General features: G+C 39.4%; 1 protein-coding gene and 1 pseudogene across 6 annotated transcripts in view; one reads left to right on the forward strand and one right to left on the reverse strand.

The window, feature by feature from the left end:
• Positions 1–26,739, reverse strand: part of FCHSD2 (FCH and double SH3 domains 2) — a 314,626-nt gene that overhangs the window by 86,407 nt on the left and 201,480 nt on the right. The window lies entirely within an intron of this gene.
• On the forward strand, positions 16,063–16,641 carry LOC129008537 (large ribosomal subunit protein eL15-like; annotated as a pseudogene).

The following is a 26,739-nucleotide window of genomic DNA, read 5'->3' on the forward strand; positions in this document are numbered from 1 at the left end:
TTGCAAATATTTTCTCCCATTTTGTGGGCTGTCTTTTCACTTTCTTGAAAGTTTCTTTTGATGTACAAAAGTTTTACTTTTTTAAAAAAAGAGATAAGGTCTTGTCATGTTTCCCAGGCTGGACTCAAACTTCTGGGCTCCAGTAATCCGCCTGTCTCAGCCTCCCAAATAGCTGGGACCACAGGCACTCACCACTGCATCCGGCTTACAAGTTTTAAATTTTGATTTAAATTTTGATGCAGTTTAATTTAGCTAGCTTTTCCCTTCCCTTCCCTTCCCTTCCCTCCCCCCTCCCCCCTCCCCCTCCCCTCCCCCTCCCCCTCCCCCCTCCCCCTCCCTCTTCCCCTCCCCCCTCCCCCCTCCCCCCTCCCCTCCCCTCTCCTCCCTCCCCTCCCCTCCCCTTCCCTTCCTTCCTTTCTTTCTTTTTGAGACAGAGTCTTGCTCTATCACCCAGGCTGGAGTGCAGTGGCGCCATCTCGGCTCGCTGCAAGCTCTGCCTCCCAGGTTCAAGCCATTCTCCTGCCGCAGTCTCCCGAGTAGCTGGGACTACAGGTGCCTGCCACCACACCCGGCTAATTTTTTTTTTTTGTATTTTCAGTAGAGATGGGGTTTCACCGTGTTAGCCAGGATGGTCTCGATCTCCTGACCTCGTGATCCACCCACCTTGGCCTCCCAAAGTGCTGGGATTACAGACATGAGCCACCATGCCCCACCCAGCAATTTTTCTTTTGTTGCTTCTGTGTTGGTACCATACCTAAGAATCCTCAATGGAAGTCTTCCATTGTATCTTATGTTCGGCTGTTCCATTTAACTTTTACCATAATTTTTTTTTTAAATACACAAATTCTGTCCCAAAAGCACTGAGTAATAAAGCTGCACCTTCTATAGTGCTTACACCACTAGATGACACCATTGAGCACTTCAAATTTAGGCAATGCAAATATTTTTACTATGATTTCCATGTAATTATGTAACATCACCAGAGACACTGCTGGTGTTAAGTCTGAATAAATTTCCTGTATCAGGACATACTTTTCCTGAACTTGTTTAGAAAAAGAAACATATAACATCTTCTGATGTAAGGTTTCTACCTTAGAAATGGTCTTGGTGGACAATCATAACATGATTACATTTTGGCAGGAAATCACTGGAGTATTTTGAGTTCAGAAAATGGTAATACAGGCATCATGAGCTCAAAAAAAAAAAAATAAGGCATGGATTTTAAGGTGAACCAAATACCCACACAGTTTCTATTATCTCAGTACAATATAAACAGTACCCACTGTGCCTGGGCTCTGTGCTAGCTGTATGGGTGCAAGTGAGACGGAGGAGAAAAGTTGAAAAAAGAAAATCAAAGTTCTGCTGGTACTTCTGTTTTTGACCTTACTATAATCAGGATGGGTCATTTCTGATTACAGATATTTCTCACTAAAGGCATTGTACTTTTAATTTTGATAGAAGTATATCACAAATCAGGAATTATACATTCACTCAGCTTCTTAAATCCTACTTTAAAAATTCTAGCTGGGTACAGTGACTTGTGCCTATGATCTCAGCTACTTGGGAGGCTGAGGCAGGAAGACTGTTTGAGCCCAGGAGTTTGAATCTGCAGTGATCTATGATCGTGCCGCTGCGCCCCAGCCTGGGCAACAGAGCGACACCCTATCTTTAAAATAAAAAAACAAACAAATAAATTTCTAAACACTTTATAAAGACATTCGAGAAGGAATTTGTTGCTACAGTATATTTCACTTCAGCAATAAAACATATATTATCTCATCATAAGATAATAACTGACGCATGTATCCCAGGGTCCACCAGTAGACACTATTATCTAAATGGCTGCCAAAGACCAAAGTGATGGCAGTGGCTGCTGCCATCATGCCGGCTAGAGCAGGGAAGCATTGCTGGGGTTGCACACTCCATAGAGCCAGTGGCTACGGAGCGCTGCCCCTTCTGAGTTGGGACGGGAGCTCCCCAGGTACCACTGCAGTCGCTCAAACTGCACCTGCAGACCCTGGCCTCCTGGTCTACGGAGGAGGCAGGAGCCCCACCCTCCTGGGAGGGGCTACAGCTGCCCAAACTGTAGCTGTGGATCCGAGCCTCCCTGTGCTCCTGGGGGAGGGCCGGGAAGGGCCCCCTGCCCCTGTCCCTGCTGGCTTGGGGATATCTGTTCCCGCTGCTTGGCGTCTCTCTTCTCCTGGAGCCCACTCTGATTAGCGGGGTTGGAGCTGAGCCCTAGGGCCTTGAACAGCAATGGGAGGCAGAGTCCTGGGCAGAAGAGGGTGGGTTCCCAGTAAGGCCCCACCTTCAGGCCAGGGAGGGCCTGAAGACTGGGGGCTGGACTGCCAGTCCAGCAGACCAGAGTGGGGACTGGTGGTGCCTCTTCTGGGCCTTCCCATGGCTGCCCATAGACCAACCCGCACACACTTCCTCCATTCTGAGGTCCATAAAAGCCCTGGGCTCAGCCAGAGCAGGGCAGAGGATGGCCAGAGGAGGAAGAAGGCAGAGAGAGGATGGGATGACCGGTTGCACAGAGGAGTATTCTCTCTGCTAACAGCTGGAGACAATGGGACGGCCAGCTGCAGAGAGGAGTACTCTCTCCATTGAGAGCTGCAGAGACAACTTGCCAGCAGAGAGGGTAGCTTCAGAGACCCGCAGAGACATCCCAATGACTTGCCTGTGGACAAAAGCCACCCTCTCCAGGGCCTCCTCTCTGCTGAGAGCTGAACACGCCAAGGGACGATATGACTACAGAGAGGAGCTACCCACTCCTCTGAGCTGTTTTAACAGTAAATAAAACTCTTCTTTACCCTTCACTTGTCTGCCTACCGCATACTTCCAGGACGCAGGACAAGAACTCGGGCAAAGGCACCATGGCCACAGAGGTTTCTAGCCAGAAAAACTGGCACCCCAGAGATCCCGTAACAAAAGGAGGTTGATTAGAAATACTGAACTTTTATTGATAGTTTTGAATTTAGATGTAGAAGCATCTTTCTTCACTTAAGTTGGAAGAATGTCAACCAGAATTATACAGATGTGCATTATTTAACAAAAAAGAGTTAAAAAAAATGGCAACTTGGTGCACTAGTAGTACCTAACTACTTATATGAAAAGGATTTACTTCCAACAGGGATTTGAACCATTCTTTTTAAAAAGGCAAATCCCTACTTAATAGTAATAAATTCTAGTTTTTACTATCTTAACAGTTCACAAGCACAAAACAAATGTATTTCAGTCCTGCCCTCTCTTCTTTTCCAGGTAGGCAAAAACCCTGTAAGCCTTTAAGGGTAAGGAAGATCCTTCAGATACGAGCTGCCTTCCATTTTCTAAGGTCTAACTAAACCAGATGTTCTCAACTTTAAGTATGCCTGAGAATCACTGCAGAGCTTATAAAAGCACAGATTGTTTCAAGGCAGTGAGGCTATTCTGTGTGATACTACAATAGTGGAAACATATCACTATACATTTGTCTAAACTGAGAATGTACAATACAAAGAATGAACTCTAATGTAAACTATGAATTTGGGGTGATGATGATGGTGTCAGTGTAGGTTCATCAATTGCAACCAATGTGCCACTCTGATGGGGGATGTTGATAGTGGGAGGAATTGTATGTAGGGGAAGGGAGTGTAAGGGAAATCTCTGTACCTTCTGTTCAATTTTGCTGTGGAACTAATAAAGTCTGCTTAAAAAAACAGTAACACAAATTGCTGGGCCCCACCCAGAGTCTATGATTCAGCAGGCTGAAGATAGGCCCTAAGAGTCTGCATTTTCTAACAACTTGCCACTGGCCTGGGACCATACTTTGAAAACTACTGGACTGCACAGTTACTTTAGCTGACTAGGTTGAGCATTTATGTGGACTTAGATTCTGGTGACCCTCTGGAAGGAGAGTGGCTGCAGGCAGAGAAGCCTACCATCCTGAATAGGGTCAAGAGCACCAATAGGTACTGTTACTGCAGATGGATCAGCAGCTGTTTTCAACTGGGAATCATGCTCTACTTCAGATGCGAGACAGGAACAAGCTTGAGCTCTGAAATCAGTTGGATGTGGGCTAGAATCCCAGAGCTTTTACTTACTTTATCATGTTGATGGTTTTCTCATTTATAATTAGGGAAAGTGGGAATACCACATACTCCACAGGATATAGTGAAGATTAAATAAGGTAAAGGATGTAGTACAATGTTAGTCTTTCTTGCCTTGCTTTAAAATCATCAGTGCATTGGCCACATATTGATAATGGTTAAAGCTGGATAATGAGTACGTGGGGGTCATTATACTGCCTTTTTTTTTTCCTTCAGTGTATGTTGGAAATTTTTCATAAAAAAGCATAAAGAAAACCTGAATATCATATTAGGGAAAAAAATTCCACAATATTTTTCTCAATGGCTCCCACTGTATATTTTGCAAAGTAGAAATTCTTTAGCAGGCATTGAAGATTCTTTACAATCTGGTCCCAACATAACTCTCTCTCATTAGCACCATCTCTCATCACTGTTCTCTGCATTATACTCTACATCCCAACTATACTGAGTCATTTTGGAAAATGACATTCACCTTCACGTTCCCAATTAAGTTATTCTCTTGGCCTAGAATGTCCTTCCCCCCTTCTCTTCCACATAAATACTTAAATGATAATAATAATGATGGTTAACACAGGCAACTGACATTTACTAACGGCTTACCGAGTTCCAAGTGCTTTACAAAACTGACTCAACTAACTCTTCCTTAGCATTTTCACAATATTCTTCTATGTGCTGTATGGATATTATTGCAAATCATGGATTGAATCTTATTTAAGTAGGTGAGAGGAGGCCCAAGTGATCAGAAGCCACTTTCAATGGAGATTCATCTTAAAATATCTTTTTCAGCTATCCAACACCCAGAATTCCCTGAATTTTAATTACCACCTCTGCAAGGCTGTGATACTCATTAACCTGCACATGAACTCATTTTCTGGTGGGTAAGATAGCTGGAGGCCTTCTGGCCTGGGTGGATTATCGCTAGTGTGCATAGAGTTAATGCAGGAGATACAAAAATTAAGAAACAGTTGGAATTCAAAGCACAGGAAGTGGATGATAACCCTATGATTTGCTCCAGCCCCCTGCCTTAAACTGCAATTGTCTGAACCAATGATGGCATCTAGAAATGAAGTTCAAAGCAATTCTGGGTAGTACTGTCTCAACATGGTTTGTGATTAGAAGGCAGATTGCATAAATATTTATATGGATTTTGATTAAAAAGCTAACAATCAGAATAAAAATCATCCCAAAAAATAGAACCAAAGAGCTTGAAAACACTTTTTACAAACTCCCCATCATAGTATTTAAAACACTATATTGAAACCATTTATATACATATCAGATTTTCCCAAAAGACCCTTAATTCCTTAAGAACAGGCAGCAGTTTCTTCCCTTTATCCTATCCTTAGCAGAGAAGGCCGCTAATAAATGATTATTGAAATGAATCAAACTGAGAAGGGTCTGAGATACAAAAGCAGACTCCAGTTGTATAAGAGGGAAAGCACCAAAGAAACATTTTGAGAGTGAAGTAGAGAATGAGGCATTTATCTTAATTGGGTCACCTTTATTATGATGAAAAAAATAATATGTTGTGAAAGTTGATTATAAAAATTGGGTCATTCTTGCCATATCCAACTAAATCAATTGAGGGGCCAGGAGGAAAAAGCACTTAGGGCATATAATGTTGCTCCATGAATGTAATTCTCTGCAAGCCCGCGCTGAAACTGCCTGTGGTAACCTGAAACCAGTATTATCTAATAGCTGCCGAAACAATCTGTTGTGACTCTAAGACTAACTACCCACTGCTGTCACCAATCAGAGCTTGCCAGCTCCTCAAAACTTTACTAGTGCCAACCTTCTCTTTGTTCTTTGTACATACTGAAGATCACCCAATCTGTGTGCATGTCCCAAAATGCAATTCTTGTTTTCCAAATAAAACATTTTTAATTTAGAGATTCATCTCTATATTTTCTTTGACTTCAACAACGTAATTAGCTGGGTGTGGTGGCTCACACCTGTAACCCCAGCACTTTGGGATCAGGCAGATCACCTGAGGACAAGAGTTTGTGACCAGCCTCACCAACAAGGTGAAACCCCGTCTCTACCAAAAATACAAAAATTAGCTGGGCGTGGTGGTGCCCATCCGTAGTCCCAATTATTTGGGAGGCTGAGGCATGAGAATTGCTAGAACCTGGGAGGGAGGCTACAGTAAGCCAAGATCGTGCCACTGCACTCCAGCCTGGGTGACAGAGCGAGACTCTGTCTCAAAAACAAAACAAAACAAAATGTAATTATTCAGACTGACATGATTTTTTAATTTTTAAAGGGTAGTAGGGGTTGAGGAGGAGGTAGGGATGGCTAATGGGTACAAAAAAACAGAATAAGACCTACTATTTGATAGCACAATAGGGTGACTATAGTCAATAATAATTGTACATTTTAAAATATCTTAAGAGTGTAATTGGATTGTTTGTAACTCAAATGACAAATGCTTGAGGGGATGGATACCCCACTCCTCATGATGTGCTTATTTCACACTGCATGCCTGTATCAAAACATCTCATGTGCCTCACAAAGATATATATATATATACCTACTATATACCCACAATAATTAAATTTTTTTTTTTTTTTTGAAACGGAGTCTCGCTCTGTCTCCTAGGCTGGAGTGTAGTGGTGCGATCAGGCTCACTGCAACCTCTGCCTCCCAGATTCAAGTGATTCTCCTGGCTCAGCCTCCTGAATAGCTGGGATTACAGGCTTGCACCACCATGCACAACCAATTTTTGTGGGTTTTTTTTTTTTTAAAGTAGAGATGAGGTTTCACCATGTTGGTCAAGCTGGTTTCGAGCTCCTGACCTCAAGTGATCCATCTGCCTCAGCCTCCTAAAGTGCTGGGACTACAGGTGTGAGCCACCATGCCCAGCCTTAAATTTTTTTTTTTAATAAAATAAAAATTTAAAAAATAAATTTAAAAAATAATTTCTAATTTTTAAAAACTCTTCTGGCCAGGCATGGTGGCTCACGCCTGTAATCCCAGCACTTTGGGAGGCCGAGGCAGGTGGATCACGAGGTCAGGAGTTCAAGACCAGCCTGGCCAAGATGGTGACACCCCATCTCTACTAAAAATACAAAAATTAGCCGGGGGCAGTGGCAGGCATCTGTAATCCCAGCTACTTGGGAGGTTGAGTTAGGAGAATTGCTTGGACCCGGGAGGTGGAGGTTGCAGTGAACAGAGATCGCACCACTGCATTCTAGTCTGGGTGACAGAGCAAGACCCTGTCTCAAAAAAAACAAAAAACTCTTCTTACATCTTGCATAACAGTATCCGACAAACATCTGTCAAATAGAATTGCACAAACAGACAAGATCAGATGGCTATGCACATATTCTTCACAAGATCTTGCAATAGCATTCTGGGTCAATGCTATTGTTTCATTGTTGTTGTTTTAAATTTTTATCAGACTGACTTATATTTTGACAAGACACTACTTTCCTCCTCTGACTTTCAAACCTGTGAATCAAATTGCCTCTTAGACTGAATCATTCTCTTTTCCATCTGCTTTTCTTTTGGGTTCCTCAGTGTGTGATGCCACTATTCTCTTGCCTGCCTGTGGCAGAAACCTGGAAGTGAAGATTTACTTTTCCCTCTGCCTTATCCCCCACATACTGTTAATTACCAAATCTTATTGATTCCACTTCTTAAATATTTACCAAATCCAACCCCTCCTCCTGATCTCCACAGCTACTCCCCTCTGGCCATCCTGTCTCATCCAGATTATTGCAGCAATCTCCTGTTGCCCTGTGTCCAACTCTCCCTCCCACCAACTCATTTCCACACTGCAGCTAGCAGGATGTTTCTAAATTGTGTATTTTACTGGACTGCTCTACACTGTTCACTGGCTACCCATCACATTTAGGAAAAGGCTTTTAAAAAAATCATTATGGAGCACATTATCTGAACTTGGCATACCTCTTCAGCTTCTTCACTTATTACTCACTCCCCATTCCCCTTCCCTACTACACCTTCTCTACAATGCAGTTTTTGGCTTCTCCAATACTCCTTTTTTGCCTCTGAGCTTTCACACAGGCTTTTCTTCTGCTTTGACTACTCTCTGCTTTTTCTCCCATGGTCTGGCTCACTCTTATCAGCCTTAGTCTCTTCACTTAATCATCTACTTGGATATCTCTATTGTCTTTTTGCTTCATAACTCCTGATCATAGCACACAACCTCATACTGGTGATATTTGTTTGTATGTCCCTCTTTTTGTTTAAGTTCCATAAAGGGAGGCATCAGGTCTATCTGTTTACCATTCCATCTTCTGTGTTGAGCATAGGGTTTGGCATACTGGTAGTGCTCAATAAATATCTGTTCAACAAATAATAACACCAATCAGAATTCACATGATTACAAAAAATGAATAAACCTATACTTGAGCCCATGACTGGGAAATCTAATGATGTTACATAACATTTATAAAACTGTATACAAGCTAAAGGAGTAATTGATTTCACAAAACTCTAATTCAGTAATTTTCAAATATTTTCAGTCGTGGCATCTTTTTGTGTGGAATTCCAAGACACAAAATATATATAACCTTGCATGCCTTCTTCTTCCTTCTAGCAACAGACCCTGCTGTCCTGATCTCAGGGGTAAACTTGCAGGGTAGGCAGATATGCAAGACAGAACCTCAAACCACTGTCCTCTGCCCCTAATTACTGGGTGGAGGTGGTCCCTTGACTTAAATTAGGTCATCCCTGGGATAGAGGCTGAAAGATTAGTCCAAAAATGGCCTATCCTTCCCACCAAATGGTTATTCTTCCTACCAAGCAGATAGTGCCTATCTGTAGTAGGAAAGAATTAAACCAACTCACAGAGAAAAGCAGTGATGAGAAATTTGGCAAAGTGAAGATAGGAATGGTGGGCAGAGGACAGGGACAGTGTCCTCGAACTGGGTAATTCTTCAGCAAGCACCATCTCATCCTTTCTGTGATTTGGTTACCTTAGCCAACAAACTCCTCTGTTTTGCCTAAGCTACTTTGAGTTGGGTCATTGTTATTTGCAATCAAAAGACTTCTTACTAAAGAGTAATAAATGATACCCAACTTATATTAGCCATATCCAAATTGTGTCTTTTGGTTGCATTGTAAGGAAAAAAAGTTGACTCACATGGACAATAAATTGCAAGTAATAATAATTCAATTGCTTGCCTTATTATTCCTGGTTCTCTTCAATTAAACAGATCTCAAAGCTTAAAGTAGACAATTTTTATGTTAAAGCTGAATTGCAAATACAATCCAAAAGCTGCATATATTTCTTACAAATTTAAAGTAAAGTAAAAACTATTTAGTGCTAGCTGGGTACAGTGGCTCATGCTTGCAATTCCAACACTTTTGGAGGCTTAGGTGGGCGTATCACTTGAGCGCAGGAGTTCAAGACTAACTCGGGCAACACAGCAAGACTCCATCTCTACAAAGAATACAAAAATTAGCCAGGTGTGGTGGTATGTGGCTGTAGTCCCAGCTATTCAGGAGGCTGAGGTAGGAGGGCTGCCTGAACCCAGGAGATTAAGGCTGCAGTGAGCCATGATCGTGCCACTGCACTCCAGCCTGGGTAACAGAGTAAGACACTGTCTCAAAAAAAAAAAAAAAAAAAAAAAGAGCTATTTAAAGCTTACAACAAATCATAAAAGTATCAAAACAGTTTGAGAAGGGCACGTATGATGAAGATGCATCTGTATCTTGTCTAGCATTTTACATTTAAATGAGCAAAGCACAAGAATGTTCTTTACACTTGTTTGTTTAAGTGAACAGATATGCACAAACTTCAATTCAAAGAGACCTGTATGAAGGGCCACGCTTTTTTTTTTTTTTTTTTTTTTTTTTTTTTGAGACAGAGTCTTACTCTGTTGCCCAGGCTGGTGTACAGCGGCACTATCTCGGCTCACTGCAACCTCCACCTCCTGGGTTCAAGAGATTCCTCTGGCTCAGCCTCCCAAGTAGCTGGGATTACAGGTGCATACCACCATACCCGGGTAATTTTTGTATTTTTTAAAGTAGAGACAAGGTTTCACTATGTTGGCCAGGTTGGTCTCAAACTCCTGACCTCAGGTAATCCACTTGCCTCGGCCTCCCAAAGTGCTGGGATCACAGGCATGAGCTGCTGTGCTTGGCCATAAATTTCTTAATCAATGATAGAATTCACTTATATATGCTCAGAAATGGCAGGATAAGCATTCTTTCAAGGTTTATATAAATGTGAGTTAATCTGGCAGTATGAACTCCTTGGTGGTCTCCAACATGCAAAAACTTGGTAGGTAATTTATCCAAATATACTTTAAAAAAATAGCCAAACTTTTTGACTATTTGACACAAATTTCTAAGGGAATAATTCCGTAATAATTGAGAAACTGAGAAACCATGGGACCTGTGACCAGCAATATGTTTTAATGACCCCGCAATATTTTTAAACAATTGAATTTGAATGCCTTTAAGTAGCCACGTTCTTTCCAGGTAGCTATTAGGCCACACACTCCCTTACACATTACCTTTGCCCTCTTTATTCATTTTATCTACTTGATCCCTAAAATCAGTTGAGTTTGGAACCTAAACTCCCAAACTCATAATGTTAAATACTCAAAATAGTGAAGAAAAAAAAAAGGAATATTCTAAGGACAAATACAGAAACTTAGAAATCTGGAATGCTCCACTGAACATTTATTTTACAGGAAAGTGTAAATGTCCTAGAACTTGTTTGAAGAAGAAGATTATGATGAATTAGGAGGGAAAATGGGTCATTTTCCTAAGCATTTGATGTAATTTCCCCTAAAGTAAGAACTTTAAACAGTCCCCTCCTTATTTAGATCCAGGAAGGGCACAGATTCTTTAGCAATAAAGTTATGCTGAAATCTCTTGAGTTTCCTTAACGCAGCCTAGAAAAACAAACTCTTCTTTTCTGAGAGCAATGGGCATTTCTAAAATAGACTTTGGTAAAAGTCAAGGATATAAATATCAAGATGATGATAAATGTGAGTTGTCTTAAAATTAAATCATGAAATTCTACAGTCTTTCTTTGCTGATATTGGAAGAAAACAGACTGCCTCCTTGCTTTTGTTTATCTTTTTTCAGAAGACCCCAAGCTACACCTAATCAGGTTACAAAGAGAAAGTAGCTTTTTACAAGAAATCAAAACAAGTACCGGGCTGTATTTACATTACTGTAAATATCTTAATATGTAGTTGAATTTGTCAGTTGATACAAAGTAAAATCAGAAACATATCACCTAATTTTTTATGTGGTTGTTTTATTTAAAAGCACTGAGTTACTTCAGGTTACCTCATGTTCTGTGAAAGAGGAAACAAATAAGGAAGTTTATGTCTGTAAATTACAAAACCAGGAAAGGAAAATTTCAATGCTGTTTTTCTATAAAGTTTGTGTTATCCTCCTGCATTACTACTAGCATGCAAGATAAGTCAGATGCCTGAAAAAGGTCTGCTGTACTACTTACGCTCACCCAGTTGTGAGTGTGCTAAAACCACATAATATTTAGGTTGCCATCTCAAAACATCATGGGCAACAGAAAACCTTGAACCATATATACTTTCATTCAAACCCCAGTTCTACCACTTACTAGCAACCATCACTCTGGGAAGACACTGACCATTCTTGAGCTTTCCATTCCTTATCTGACAGAATCATAAGAGTATGGTATGTGTAAATGGTGGTTATTAAAATAATAGGGCTTAACCATTTCTATGTTCTACCAGAGAATTTCATCTATCTCCCTTGTAAGACTATAGTAAGGAATTTTGGTGACAGACTGGGCTTCTGAGTCTGACTCTATTATGTACTTGAGCAGTAGAACTGTTCTAAGTCTGTTACCTTACCTATAAAATAATTTAAAAATGGTATCTCCTTAAGAGGTCTGTTAAATCAATATTTTCTATGTACCATTTTAATTCCCTTGTTTCTTTTACTATATATTTTGGCATGGTTGCCTGGGAATTATCAGTGTGATTTTATCGAACTCAAGAATCTCAACCAGGCACCATGGCTCATGCTTGTAATCCCAGCACTTTGGAAGGCCAAGATGGGAGGCTTGCTTGAGGCCAGGAGTTGGAGACCAGACTGGTCAACATAGCAAGACTCCATCTCTAATTTAGAAAAGAAATAAAAATTTTTTAAAAAGAATCTCAAATGACTGACCTTTAAATTCAGATTCTCCCTTCTGCCAACTTAACTTTGCTGCTGAACACTTCTAGTATATCTTTATTTCAGTTATTGTATTTTTAACTCCAGAATTTCTATTTGATTCCTTTTTATAATTTTTATCTCTTTGATGATATTCTTTATTTGGTGAGATATCATTCTCATACTTCCCTTCAGTTCTTCAGACATAGTTTCCTTTAGCTCTTTGAAATATATTAAAAATAGGCGATTTAAAATCTTTGTCTAGTAAGTCCAATGTATGGACTTCCTTGGAGACAGTTTCTCTTGCCTCCTTTTATTCCTGTGTATGGGCTATATATTCCTGTTTCTTTATATGCTTCATAATCTTGTTAAAAATTAAACATTTAAATAGCAGATTTCTGCTCATCAACCCTACCATCCAATAGCAAAGAGGAGTTCTTCCTTAGCTGTGGTCCTGATGAGGAACAGAATATGAACACAGTTGTATAGCTAGAGGAAGACAGAGCTAGAGGACCAAAGGCTTGATGAAGGAACTCTTAAGGCTTTTGGAGAAACTAAAACAGAAGTTTAGATATTTAGGTATCTAAATCAGAAAAACGTATAGATTAGACAGTAAATAGGACAGCTGCAAACAAAAAAATTCTTGGCATTTCAGTTTAGTCTGAGAATTCTCCTATATTCATCTTTTGGCTATGTTATTTAAATGGTCTCTTTTGTGTGCATTTTTGACATCAAAGTATTGAACTGACAGAAAGCATTTAACATGAAGAAATATAAAGCCTTAGTGTTAGTTCAGGAAACAACATCTCTGATGCTGGCCAATTTGAGTATTCCTTACATTGACATTTTAGGGAAGAGTTAATAAACATGTCATGGACATATGGGACCATTAATGGAAAGGCAAGGTGTGATCTCTTTAGATGTTTCCATCTCCTGACCTCATGATCCGCTCGCCTCGGCCTCCCAAAGTGCTGGGAATACAGGCGTGAGCCACTGTGCCTGGCCAAAATATTTTTTTAGAACCTACTCTGTACCAAGAACTATGCTTAGCATTAACTCAGTGTTTGTATATGTGCTTTTGAATACATAACCATGAGAACCTGGGCAAGCATTGGAAACAAACATGTAACACAGGATAATTTCAATTATACAGGGTGCTACAAGAGAGGCACCTAGACAAACATGAGGTTTAAAAATGATTTTCTATAGGAAATCATGTCTGAGTGCACCCAGTTATTATGCTAGGCACCATGGGAAATACAGAACATAAGATAAAATATGTGAAACAAAGACTGATGTAGCTGTTAATATAATTTAAAATAAGTTTTATGTCTGAATGGTAAGGGAAACAACAGAATAATGCTGGCTGGAGTCTCTAAGGAGTATGTCTAAGAAGTATGACATGAATTGAGATAGGAGGAAAGCGTTCCAGGTAGGGAAACACATCCCCAGCACCCTCAATGGCAGAATTTAGTTACCTGAGGTAAATAAATGAAGAGTGCTGAAGATAAGATTGGGGTAGTAGTATCCAGATTATGAAGGAGTTTTTTGTTTGTTTGTTTGTTTGTTTTTGAGACGGAGTTTTGCTCTTGTTGCCCAGACTGGAGTGCAATGGCACAATCTCGGCTCACTGCAACCTCTGTCTCCTGGGTTCAAGTGATTCTCGAGTTTGAATTCCAAGATTTATTTGAATTTAATGTCAGCCAGTCGAGACTATTAGACAAGGCTATTAGCAGAAGTTCAAGAAACCTGGCACAGCTGGAAGAACTGAGAAAGTTTCAAAGATCGAGACAAGAAGGGTCTAGGATAGTTAAGGGTGTTCAAAGCAGCAGCCGGTTTGGGGAGAATTTGCCTTCTATTCTCTTCCTTGCTGGTGTCTAGGTGTGCCCACAGCCAGCAAAACAAGTCAGGGATTTGCAAGGTGTCCTTTTCCTGACTGCATGAGAGGTGAGCAGATCATAGCATCTCACCAGATGGAGAAGCTTAGGCATCTTCTAGCAGGTAGTGGAAGTCTATTAGGTTTGTCTGGAGAGGGTCAATTTTCATCATTCTTTTACTCGTATTCTACACAAACAATGGAGAGGAACCTGTCTTGAAAGTCCTTCAGAATTACATTAGTCACAATTTTCATTAACAGAATAGTTCAGTTCTAAACTATTGAAAAAAATCGTTATCAAGCTAACCCAAGACTAATTTATCATTTTGATTTTTGTTTTCTTAATAATTCATTAGGTTTTAAAATGGTTTTTGAGTTGTACTCTAAAGCTGATTTAAGATTATAAATATTTTCTAAAAAAAATAGTAAGGATAGAGTCACAGAAGTTTTGGTCTTTACATTTAATAAAAGTGGCCTCTGAGCTACTAAACATGTAATGCAGGATATTTTCAAATTTTAATACAGTAGCCAAACTGTACTTTTTGGGGGGTATATGGTTATTCAGGATAATAAATCTTTCAAGTACAGAGCCTATGAAGAAAAGAATCTGTTTCCTTATTATAAACACTCACATGTCCATTCTAAAGTCAATTCCAGCAAAAACTTGTGCTGTGCTCGGCAGTATTTGAATCACAGAAAAAACATTAGCAGAGGACGTTCAGGAAGGAAGGAAGGTCAAAAAAGACAGGATCCATTTCTCAGCAGCATGACGGTAATTCCCGCCTAAAAATTATAACTAAGCATTTTTCCCCCAGTCGGTAAGATTGTGGCTGCAACAGATTGGGCCTCAAAAACCTTTCTAAGGAATGGTTTTTAAATTATTAAACAAAAATTAAGTTTCAACTTCCATGTTCCACAGTTTAATGGTGTCTACAATTATAACTTAATTTTCTCTAGAGAGTTATAGAGATTTATTCAGATGTTAAAAGCTGCCTGTTTGATGAATACATTTCAGTTTCTCGGTTAGAATTTGATCACTGAGAAAATTCTCTGGCTTATAGGAAATCTATGAAGACGGTTGATGGCTCTTTCTTTTCCTTTTTTTTTTTTTTTGAGACAGGGTCTCGCCCTGTCACCCAGGCTGGAGTGCAGAGGTACAATCTAGGCTCACTGCAACCCCCGCCTCCTGGGTTCAAGTGATTCTTATGCCTCAGCCTCCTGAGCAGCTGGGATTACAGATGCCCACCAAGACACTCAGCTAATTTTTGTATTTTTAGTAGAGATGGGGTTTCACCATGTTTGTCAGGCTGGTCTTGAACTCCTGACTTCAAGTGATCTGCCCACCTTGGCCTCCCAAGTGTTGGGATTACAGGCGTGAGCCACCATGCCTGGCCTTGACGGCTCTTTCTATAACCGAGTAGTAAAGTTCCAGGGAGTTTCTTCAAGAACATCTGTGGACTGCTTGTACAGTCCCCTCTGGCAAGAGCCCCTAGTGTTTTATGCGGCAGTGTCACAGCCTGTGTAGAAAATGCAAGCAAATCAAAATTGAAAAGGCATTTGTGACCTACCACACATAGGTGACTCTCAGGTCTAATTCCATAGAAGCAGGACAAATAAAATTTAGCCCCAAGTTGGAATCAGCTTTGCCATCATCCTTAGCCTTTTAAACTCATCACTACCAAGATTCTAAATACTGAAAGCCTCACAATATCTAAATGGGGCTTTGTGTGTTTATATTATGCTTACCACAATGCACTACACTTTCAATACTGAAGGGCCTTTTACAAAGCATGTATTTTAGTTGATGTAAACAGGTTTGATTAGAAACATGCTAGTCTCTAAAATGCAGTTACCAAATATTGTTTTAATATTAAAGGAAATAACATATGTAATGAGGTTAGTATAGTATGTGGCAATAAATAGTAAATAAGCTATTTTCCTTTCTATCTGGCAGTAGCCATCAGGTAAGCCAAGATGGGTGCATACCCGCACATCCAGGAGCTATGGAGAAAGAAGCAGTCTCATGTCATGCACTTTCTTCTGAGGGTCAGCTGCTGGCAGTACCGCCAGCTCTCTGCTCTCCACAGGGCTCCCCGCCCCACCCAGCCTGATAAAGCGCGCTGACCAGGCTGCAAGGCCAAGCAAGGTTACGTTATATATAGGATTCATGTTCGCCATGGTGGCCGAAAACGCCCAGTTCCTAAGGGTGCAACTAACGGCAAGCCTGTTCATCATGGTGTTAACCAGCTAAAGTTTGCCTGAAGCCTTCAATCCATTGCAGAGGAGTGAGCTGGATGCCACTGTGGGGCTCTTAGAGTCCTGAATTCTTACTGGGTTGGTGAAGATTACACATACAGATTTTTTGAGGTTATCCTCATTGATCCATTCCATAAAGCTATCAGAAGAAATTCTGACACCCAATGGATCACCAAACCAGTCTACAAGCACAGGGAGATGCGTGGGCTGACATCTACAGGCCGAAGGAGCCGTGGGCTTGGAAAGGACCATAAGTTCCATCACGCTATTGGTGGTTCTTGACAGGCAGCTTAGAGAAGGCGCAAAACTCTCCAGTTCCACTATTACCACTAATATAAGTAAAGTTTGTAAAATTCATACCTAATAAACAATTTAAGACAGTCAAAAAATAAATAAATAAGCTATTTTAATATTTTTATTCTCCTTCAAGGGACCAGAGGCCACATGAGTCTTGTTCACTATGCGTCCCCAGTAAATGACACATAGAATGACAGTAAATATTTGTTAAATTATGAATTAATGAATGGCCTCAAATAAAAACCTTTGCTAACAGTCACTGAATCCCACATGTCCAAAACAGTATCTAAGAGGATATAAAAACTATACTTAAATTATAATTTATATAATTTTTATATTTATAAAAAATACAAGTTATAAATTATGTTGGATGTCAGTTTGCTTAGTATAAAATACAGACTCCCAACTCTATTAATATATTACTTATTATTACTTTATCATTAACTGTTTTGTTCTTTTATTGATCTATTTTTTTCTTTTAATTCATCACTGGTCAGAAGAGTTGTTTAAACAACATGAAATAAAAATGTTCAATTTGTTAGTAAGCAAAAAATTAAAAATTAAGATTTCTTTACCTTCATCCAGATTGTTGCTCATATATGTACGTTTGTTTAAATACAAAACACAGTTTTGACAAGGGTGCAAGGATAGGCACTTTCATACACTGCTTTCAGAAGTGTATACTGATACAATCTTTTTGGAAGGCAATCTGCTAGCCAAATGAAAAGTATTAAGCAATCTTTGTTTTTGACCAGGGAATGCAGCTTTAAAAAAAGATATCTTAAGGAAGTTATCAAAGAGGTGTATTAAGATTTGTAAAAAAGAACCTTCACTAAAAAGCATAAAAAAAGCTTTATAAAAGCATAAAAAAGTAATAAAATTAATGGCATATTAATATGATCAAATACTATGCAGTCATTAAAATCACATTTTCAAGTAACATGTAAAGGCAGTGATACAGTTTGAATGTTTTGTCCCTTCAAAATCTCATGTTGAAATGTGATCTCCAATGTTGGAGGCGGGCCTAGTAGGGGGTGTCTGTGTCATGGGGGCAGATCCCTCATGAATGGCTTGCTGCTGTCCTCATAGTAACGAGAGCGTTCTCACTCTGTGAGTTCACACTAGAGCTGGCTGTTTAAAAGAGCCTGGCAGCTCCCTCCTCTCTTGCTCCATCTCTCGCCATATGACATGCAGGCTTCCACTTTGTCTTCTGCCATGATTGTAAGCTTCCTGAGGCCTCACCAGAAGCAGATGCCAGCACCATGCTCCCTGTACAGTCTGCAGGACTGTGAGCCAAAATAAACCTATTTTCTTTATATTACCCAGCCTCGTGTATTTCTTTAAAGCAATGTAAATGGGCTAACACAGGCAGGAATAGCTCAGAATGTATTTTACGTGAAAAAATAAAAGGACTTATGTGTATAGCAATTTTGAAACATGTATATGCAATATATGCATAGGAAAGATTAGAAGGATATGCCAAGATGACAGTAAGAGTGGTTTACTGTTACAATGTGAAGTTATTTTAAATTTATCTTTAGGTTTTCTGTACTTTTCAAATTTTCTTCTGGTACTTTGGTAATCAAACGGAAAATACATACTTTATTAAAATTAAAAAGTACTGACAAACATGCTATAGAATGTTATGGTATATGCTATGCTATTCATTTTATTTTATTTTTATTATGGCTCTCCTAGAGGATGTAAAGTCATATCTCACTGTTTTGTTTTTAGACACAGGGTCTCGCTCCATCACCCAGGCTGGAGTGCAGTGGTATGAGATCATAGTTCTCCGCAGCTTCAAACTCTTGGACTTAAGCAATCCTCCCACCTCAGGCTTCCAAGTAGTTAAGACTACAGGTGCATACTTCCCGAAGTGCTAGGATTATAGGTGTGAGCCACCATGCCTGGCTAAATCACAAATTCATTAATCCTGACTTTTTCTTTTTTTGAGACAGAGTTTTGCCCTTGTTGCTCACGCTGGAGTGCAATGGTGCGATCTTGGCTCACTGCAACCTCCGCCTCCCGGGTTCAAGCGATTCTCCTTCCTCTAGCACGTGCCACCATGCCCGGCTAATTTTTTGTATTTTTATTAGAAATGGTGTTTCCCCATGTTAGCCAGGCTGGTCTCGAACTCCTGACCTCAGGTGATCTGCTCACCTCTACCTCCCAAAGTGCTGGGATTACAGGCATGAGCTACCTTGCCCAGCCCTGACTTTTATATTTACTATCTACATTTAACACTTATTTCAACTTCAACCTACTTAATTCAACTATAGTTAGGATTAACTGAGGACTACTGAATAGAATTCCAAGATGCCTGATGGAGAGGTTTGAGTAGGAAAGGATTAGTGAGACACTGAATCAGGAAAAAGACAGCACAGAACAGTATGGATTATGGGAAAACAGTAAATGTGAACTTCATATTACCTTGGTTATTTATTAATAGCTTTAATGAAGGGGAAGGAAATTGAAGAGAATGACTGGTGAGAAGGAGATGAAGGGCACAGAGATGGAAGTGAGAATTCCCTGGGTCAGTCTATTTGACTTTTGAACATACATGTTTTAATGTTTTACATATTTAAAATATAAAATTATATTGGCTGTTTTGTTCACTGAGGCACTCAGAATGATACCTCACACTTAGTATTTATTCAAGAAATACTTGCTGAATAAGATACATAAACATTATATTTTGATATTTTATTAGTTCACTAACTGCAAGAAGTTTCAGTTAGCACATCTATAATTAAATGTTTGTTCTAAGGCATGTCCAAATATTGTAAACTACTACACTAAGAACATATGAAGATAAACTGACTATTAAATACTCAGACTTTAATCATTATTCATTGTGATGCTGCCAACTTTAACTTCTATTGCATGACATAGAGTTAAAACAACACAATTACTTCTAAAACTATTCCAATCAATAGAAAAAGAGGGAATCCTCCCTAACTCATTTGATGAGGCCAGCATCATCCTGATACCAAAGCCTGGCAGGGACACAACAAAAAAAGATAATTTTAGACCAATATCCCTGATGAACATTGATGCAAAAATCCTCAATAAAATACTGGCAAACTGAATCGAGCAGCACATCAAAAAGCTTATCCACCATGATCAAGTGGGCTTCATCCCTGGGATGCAAGGCTGGTTCAACATACGCAAATCAATAAACATAATCCAGCATATAAACAGAACCAATGACAAAAACCACATGATTATCTCAATAGATGCAGAAAAGGCCTTTGACAAAATTCAACAACGCTTCATGCTAAAAACTCTCAATAAATTAGGTATTGATGGGACGTATCTCAAAATAATAAGAGCTATCTACTACAAACTCACAGCCAATATCATACTGAATGGGCAAAAACTGGAAGCATTCCCTTTGAAAACTGGCACAAGACAGGGATGTCCCCTTTCACCACTCCTATTCAACATAGTGTTGGAAGTTCTGGCCAGGGCAATCAGGCAGGAGAAGGAAATAAAGGGTACTCAATAAGGAAAAGAGGAAGCCAAATTGTCCCTGTTTGCAGATGACATGATTGTATATCTAGAAAACCCCATCGTCTCAGCCCAAAATCTCCTTAAGCTTATAGGCAACTTCAGCAAAGTCTCAGGATACAAAATCAATGTGCAAAAATCATAAGCATTCTTATACACCAACAACAGACAGAGAGCCAAATCATGAGTGAACTCCCATTCACAATTGCTTCAAAGAGAATAAAATACCTAGGAATCCAACTTACAAGGGATGTGAAGGATCTCTTCAAGGAGAACTACAAACCACTGTTTAAGGAAATAAAAGAGGATACAAACAAATGGAAGAACATTCCATGCTCATAGGTAGGAGGAATCAATATCGTGAAAATGGCCATACTGCCCAAGGTAATTTATAGATTCAATGCCATCCCCATCAAGCTACCAATGACTTTCTCACAGAATTGGAAAAAACTACTTTAAAATTCATATGGGACCAAAAAAGAGCCCGCATTGCCAAGTCAATCCTAAGCCAAAAGAACAAAGCTGGAGGCATCACGCTACCTGACTTCAAACTCTACTACAAGGCTACAGTAACCAAAACAGCATGGTACTGGTACCAAAACAGAGATATAGACCAATGGAACAGAACAGAGCCCTCAGAAATAATGCCGCATATCTACAACCATCTGATCTTTGACAAACCTGACAAAAACAAGAAATGGGGAAACGATTCCCTATTTAATAAATGGTGCTGGGAATACTGGCTAGCCATATGTAGAAAGCTGAAACTGGATCCCTTCCTTACACCTTACACAAAAATTAATTCAAGATGGATTAAAGACTTAAATGTTAGACCCAAAACCATAAAAACCCTAGGAGAAAACCTAGGCAATACCATTCAGGACATAGGCATGGGCAAGGACTTCATGTCTAAAACACCAAAAGCAATGGCAACAAAAGCCAAAATTGACAAATGGGATCTAATTAAAGTAAAGAGCTTCTGCACAGCAAAAGAAACTACCATCAGAGTGAACAGGCAACCTACAGAATGGGAGAAAATTTTTGCAATCTACTCATCTGACAAAGTGCTAATATCTAGAATCTACAATGAACTCAAACAAATTTACAAGAAAAAAACAACCCCATCAAAAAGTAGGCAAAGGATATGAACAGACACTTCTCAAAAGAAGACATTTATGCAGCCAAACAACACATGAAAAAATGCTCATCATCACTGGCCATCAGAGAAATGCAAATCAAAACCACAATGAGATACCATCTCACACCAGTTAGAATGGCAATCATTAAAAAATCAGCAAACAACAGGTGCTGGAGAGGATGTGGGGAAATAGGAACACTTTTACACTGTTGGTGGGACTGTAAACTAGTTCAATCATTGTGGAAGTCAGTGTGGCGATTCCTTGGGGATCTAGAACTAGAAATACCATTTGACCCAGCCATTCCATTACTGGGTATATACCCAAAGGATTATAAATCATACTGCTATAAAGACACATGTACATGTATGTTTATTGCGGCACTATTCACAATAGCAAAGACTTGGAACCAACCCAAATGTCCATTAATGATAGACTGGATTAAGAAAATGTGGCACATATACACCATGGAAAATGATGAGTTCATGTCCTTTGTAGGGACATGGATGAAGCTGGAAACCATCATTCTCAGCAGACTATCACAAGGACAAAAAACCAAACACCGCATGTTCTCACTCATAGGTGGGAGTTGAACAATGAGAACACATGGACATAGGAAGGGGAACATCACACACTGGGGCCTGTTGTGGGGTGGGGGAGGGGGGAGGGATAGCATTTGGAGATATACCTAATGTTAAATGACGAGTTACTGGGTGCAGCACACCAACATGGCACATGTATACATATGTAACTAACCTGCACGTTGTGCACACGTACCCTAAAACTTAAAGTATAATAAAAAAAAAAAACTATATAATTACATGGTCAATAATTACAATGCTCAAAATGTCAACACCTGCCTATATCCTCTAATGCAAGTCTGTAAAATAGGTATTGTGGAAGTATCTAGCATATTTTACCTTTAAAATACGATGGTATAAACAGAGTAATAGCTACCATTTACAGAATACCTATTATATTCTAGGAGCTTTGTGCAGTAACTGTACTTTTTACAACCACCTTTAAGGTAGACAACATTTTCATTTTACAGAGCAGGAAACTGAGTCCCAAGATGTTAAGTATAATGCCCAGGGAAATTTTTCAAGCCTAAGTAAACATTCATATTCACAAGACTACTCAGAAGGATGTAGGACAAAAATGACTGCCTGCCAGAAAGGCAGCACCAGGTGCTCTTCTTTGTGGGAGTAGTCTTTGCAGCCATCTATGCAATAGCTCACCCAGCTACCCAAGAGCTATTCTCCTTGTGTCCCAGCCTGCTTTCCCAGGCCCCAGGTGAGATTCAGGTCCAAGAAAATGAGACTCACATCACTGGGTCTGGGAGTCACTGTGGTTTAACAGCTGCATGCCCCATGGGGCCAACATCTCTTAACAACAATGCTATAGGTACGAAGCATTTTCCAATATATCCTATTTCTTAGTTAAGGGCTTTAAACCAAGTGGAAGACCTAGGTTTTATGTTAAAATTTATTTAAACTTCCTCTGGGTAAGAAATGCAGTGTGTCACAAGAGAAGTTTGAACTCTTCTTATCCAGACTCACACTCAGGCCCACGTCTGGCCAAGAGGAGCAGAAGTGAAGAGGTTTTCCCACAACAATGGTTGATCTACAAAAATCCACTTATGCTCTCCCATTTAGTGTCCCCTCTGACTTGTGATATACACTTACAAGTTGTCTGACTAGAACTAAAGCCAAAGTCAGTGTTTACTTGACTCACATAGGAATTGACCACAAGATCTTATTCTAAGCAATGAACTAATCAACCAGAGTCACTGAGTCTAGCAAGAAATGGGTATATTATAATGAAAGATTAATAGCCACACCATTATATTGCTGGTCCTAATGGATGTGTAGAACTCCCATCCTCTAGCACATTCTGTTGGAACGGCCCTTACTTTAAATCTCCCAAAAGTTAGTTCATAGATTTCTGATTATAAATTACAACGTGATAAAATCATTAGTTAAAAAAACATATTGAAAACATAATTTTCTGATTACAGAATACATGCTCAATAAAGAAAATTAAATACAGAAAAATCCAAAGAAAACAAAAATCACACGTAATCTCACATAAATATGGGAACATTAACTTATAAAACAGACTTTAAAAACAAATTCAGGACTATATTTTACATATTATTTATGATTCTCATTTTAATCAGTTAATACAGTGCTAACATTTTCCATGGCACTATAATGGTATAATCTTATACAACATAATTTTTATGACATCGTTTGGATATCATACATTTTTTATTTGTTTTGTTTTGTTTTTTTGAGACAAAGTCTCACTCTGTCACCCAGCCTGGAGTGCAGTGGTGTGATCTCGGCTCACTGCAACCTCCACCTCCGGGTTTCAAGCAATTCTTCTGTCTCAGCCTCCTGAGTAGCTGGGATTACAGGCGTGTGCCACCAGGCCTGGCAAATTTTTGTATTTTTAGTAGAGATGAGGTTTTGCCATGTTGGCCAGGCTGGTCTTGAACTCCTGGACTCAAGCAATCCACCCGCCTCAGCCTCCCAAAGTGCTGGGATTACAAGCTTGAGCCACTGTGCCCAGCCATTGGATATCATAAATTATTGGCTGCTTATTATGAAACATTTCAATTACTTCAAAATTACTGAATGTTTCATTTTTCAACATTTTAGTTGCCTTCCATTTTTAATCTCATTGTAATCATCAAGCATGTAGACAAATATCATAATAGATATTTATTATATCCTTAGAATAAATTCTTACAACATAATTTCTGAGACAAAGAGTATAGTTTATTTTAAAGCATTTTATACATATTACCAATAAGTCCTCCAAAACAACTGTATCAATTTACATTATCAATAATAGAATATGAGTGTACTAACAAAATTTTAACTTACCATTTTAATGGATACAATTAAGATGAACATTGTCATAATTTTCATTTTTTTTTTTTTTTTTTGAGACGGAGTCTCGCTCTGTCGCCCAGCCTGGAGTGCAGTGGCACAATCTCGGCTCACTGCAAGCTCCACCTCCTGGGTTCACAACATTCTCCTGCCTCGGCCTCCCGAGTAGCTGAGACTACAGGTGCCCGCCACTACGCCCGGCTAATTTTTTGTATTTTTAGTAGAGACGGGGTTTCACCACGTCAGCTAGGATGGTCTTGATCTCCTGACCTCGTGATCTGCCCGCCTCGGCCTCTCAAAGTGCTGGGATTACAGGCATGAGCCACAGCACCCAGCATAATTTTCATTTCTTTGATTACTGGTGGGATGCTAGATTTGCACAGTCACTAGTCTTATTTTTTATTGAGATATTAGTCACACACCATTAAGTTCATCGTTTTAAAGTATACAATGCAGTGGCTTTTAGTATATTCACAAAGTTGTGCAACCATCACTATTATCTAATTCCAGAACATTTTTATCACCACAAAAAAGAAACCTGGCCGGGCATGGTGGCTCATGCCTGTAATCCCAGCACTTTGGGAGGCCCATGGCAGCAGATCACCTGAGGTCAGGAGTTCAAGGCCAGCCTGACCAACATGGTGAAACCCTGTCTCTACTAAAAACACAAAAATTAGCCGGGCGTGGTGGTGGGTGCCTGTAATCACAGCTACTCAGGAGGCTGAGACACGAGAATCACTTCAATCCGGCAGGCAGAGGTTACAGTGAGCTGAGATCACGCCACTGCACTCTAGCCTGGGCAACAAAGAGCAAAACTCCATCTCAAAGAAAGAAATAAAAGAAAAGAAAGGAAAGAAAAAGAAAAGAAAAGAAAAGAAAACTTTATACCCATTAAGTAGTCAGTGCCCTCTCCCCCAGTGCCTGGCAACCACTAATCTACTTTCTACATTTATGGATTTGCCTATTCTGGACAAATGAAATGGAATCATACAATATATACCCTTTTGTGTCTGGCTTCTTTCACTTAACACAATGTTTTCAAGGTCTATCCATGTTGTAGCTTGATGGACATTTGGGTTGTTTCCACCTTTGGACTGTTATGAATAATGCTGCTACAAACATTTGTGTACACAACTTTTTGCTTGAACACTTGTTTTCAGTTCTCTCGGGTATAAATCTAAGAGTGGAGTTTTGGGGTCATATGACAATTCTGTTGAATAGTTTGAGAAACCACTAAATGTTAATGTTCACATTACTGTTTTTCCACAATGGCTGTTCCATTTTACATTCTCACCCAATTTCTCCATCTCCTCACCAACACTTATTATTTTCTGTTTTTAAAACTTTTAGTCATCCTAGCAGATGTGAAGTGGTATTTCATTGTGATTTTGATTTGCATATTCCTAATGAATAAAGGTATTACTCATCTTTGGGAAAAAAGTCTATTAAAATTCTTGTCCTTTTAAGACAACTGGGTTATTTGTGTTTTTATTGAATTGTAAAGCTTCTTTATATATTCTAAATATTAAATCCTTTTCAGATATGTAATTTGCAAATATTTTCTCCCATTCTGTGGGTTGTCTTCACTTTCTCCATAGATTCCTTTGATGCACAAAAGTTTTTATTTCTGCAATTTGTCTATTATTTCTTTGGTTGCTTGTGTTTTTGGTGATATCTGAGAAACTGTTGCCTATTCTAAGTTAACACAGACTTGCGTTTTTTTTTCCCCTCAAAGAGTTTTATATAGTTTTAGCTCTTAAGTCTTTGATTCATTTTGAATTAATTTTTATATATGCTGTGAGGTAGAGGTCCAACTTCATTCTTTTTGCATGTGGATATTCAGTTGTGCCAGTACCATTTGTTGAAAGACTATTCTTTCCTCCACTGAATTGTTTTAGTACCTTTGTTGACAATCAGCTACTGATGTATGATTACTAGTCTTTTGTATTTCCCTTTTTAAAACTGAATTTGTAGTTTTTCCTTATTTCTTTTAGGATATTTTAATTTTTCATTTATAAGAATACTTAACTCCCACATTATCATTTGGCTTCTCAGAGAGGCAGCACAGGTAGTGGTTGCAGTGGAAACTCTTTGTTGTTGTCCGCCAAATGTTATCCCTTTCTTCCTGGGCACATGCTGTGGGACTACACTTCCTAGCCCCCATACCTGCTGTGAGATTGACCACGAGACTAATTCTCTCTAATTCAGTGTGAACAGAAGTAACATTTGCTCCTTTAAGGACTAGATCTTAAGAGAATAGGTGTGTCTTCTCCATGCCCTCTTTCCCCTATCCACTGGCTAGAACTCAAATAAATCAATGACACAGGTTCAGCCAGGCCATGAGAGAAAGTGATGGACTACCCTGCTATCTGACTCTCTGAATAACTTCACGAGGCAAATGCTACCTATCTACTCCGAACCATGGCATTAGAAATAATTAACATCTATCTTTCGTGAACCACTGCATTTTGGGTCTCCCTATTCTAATTGTTTAGCCTTTATCCTAATTAATACAGGATTAGTATCTGGTGTAGGATATTGCCGTAACAAAA

Source organism: Pongo pygmaeus, chromosome 9 (assembly GCF_028885625.2).
Source record: "Pongo pygmaeus isolate AG05252 chromosome 9, NHGRI_mPonPyg2-v2.0_pri, whole genome shotgun sequence".
Classification (NCBI taxonomy): Eukaryota; Metazoa; Chordata; class Mammalia; order Primates; family Hominidae; genus Pongo; species Pongo pygmaeus.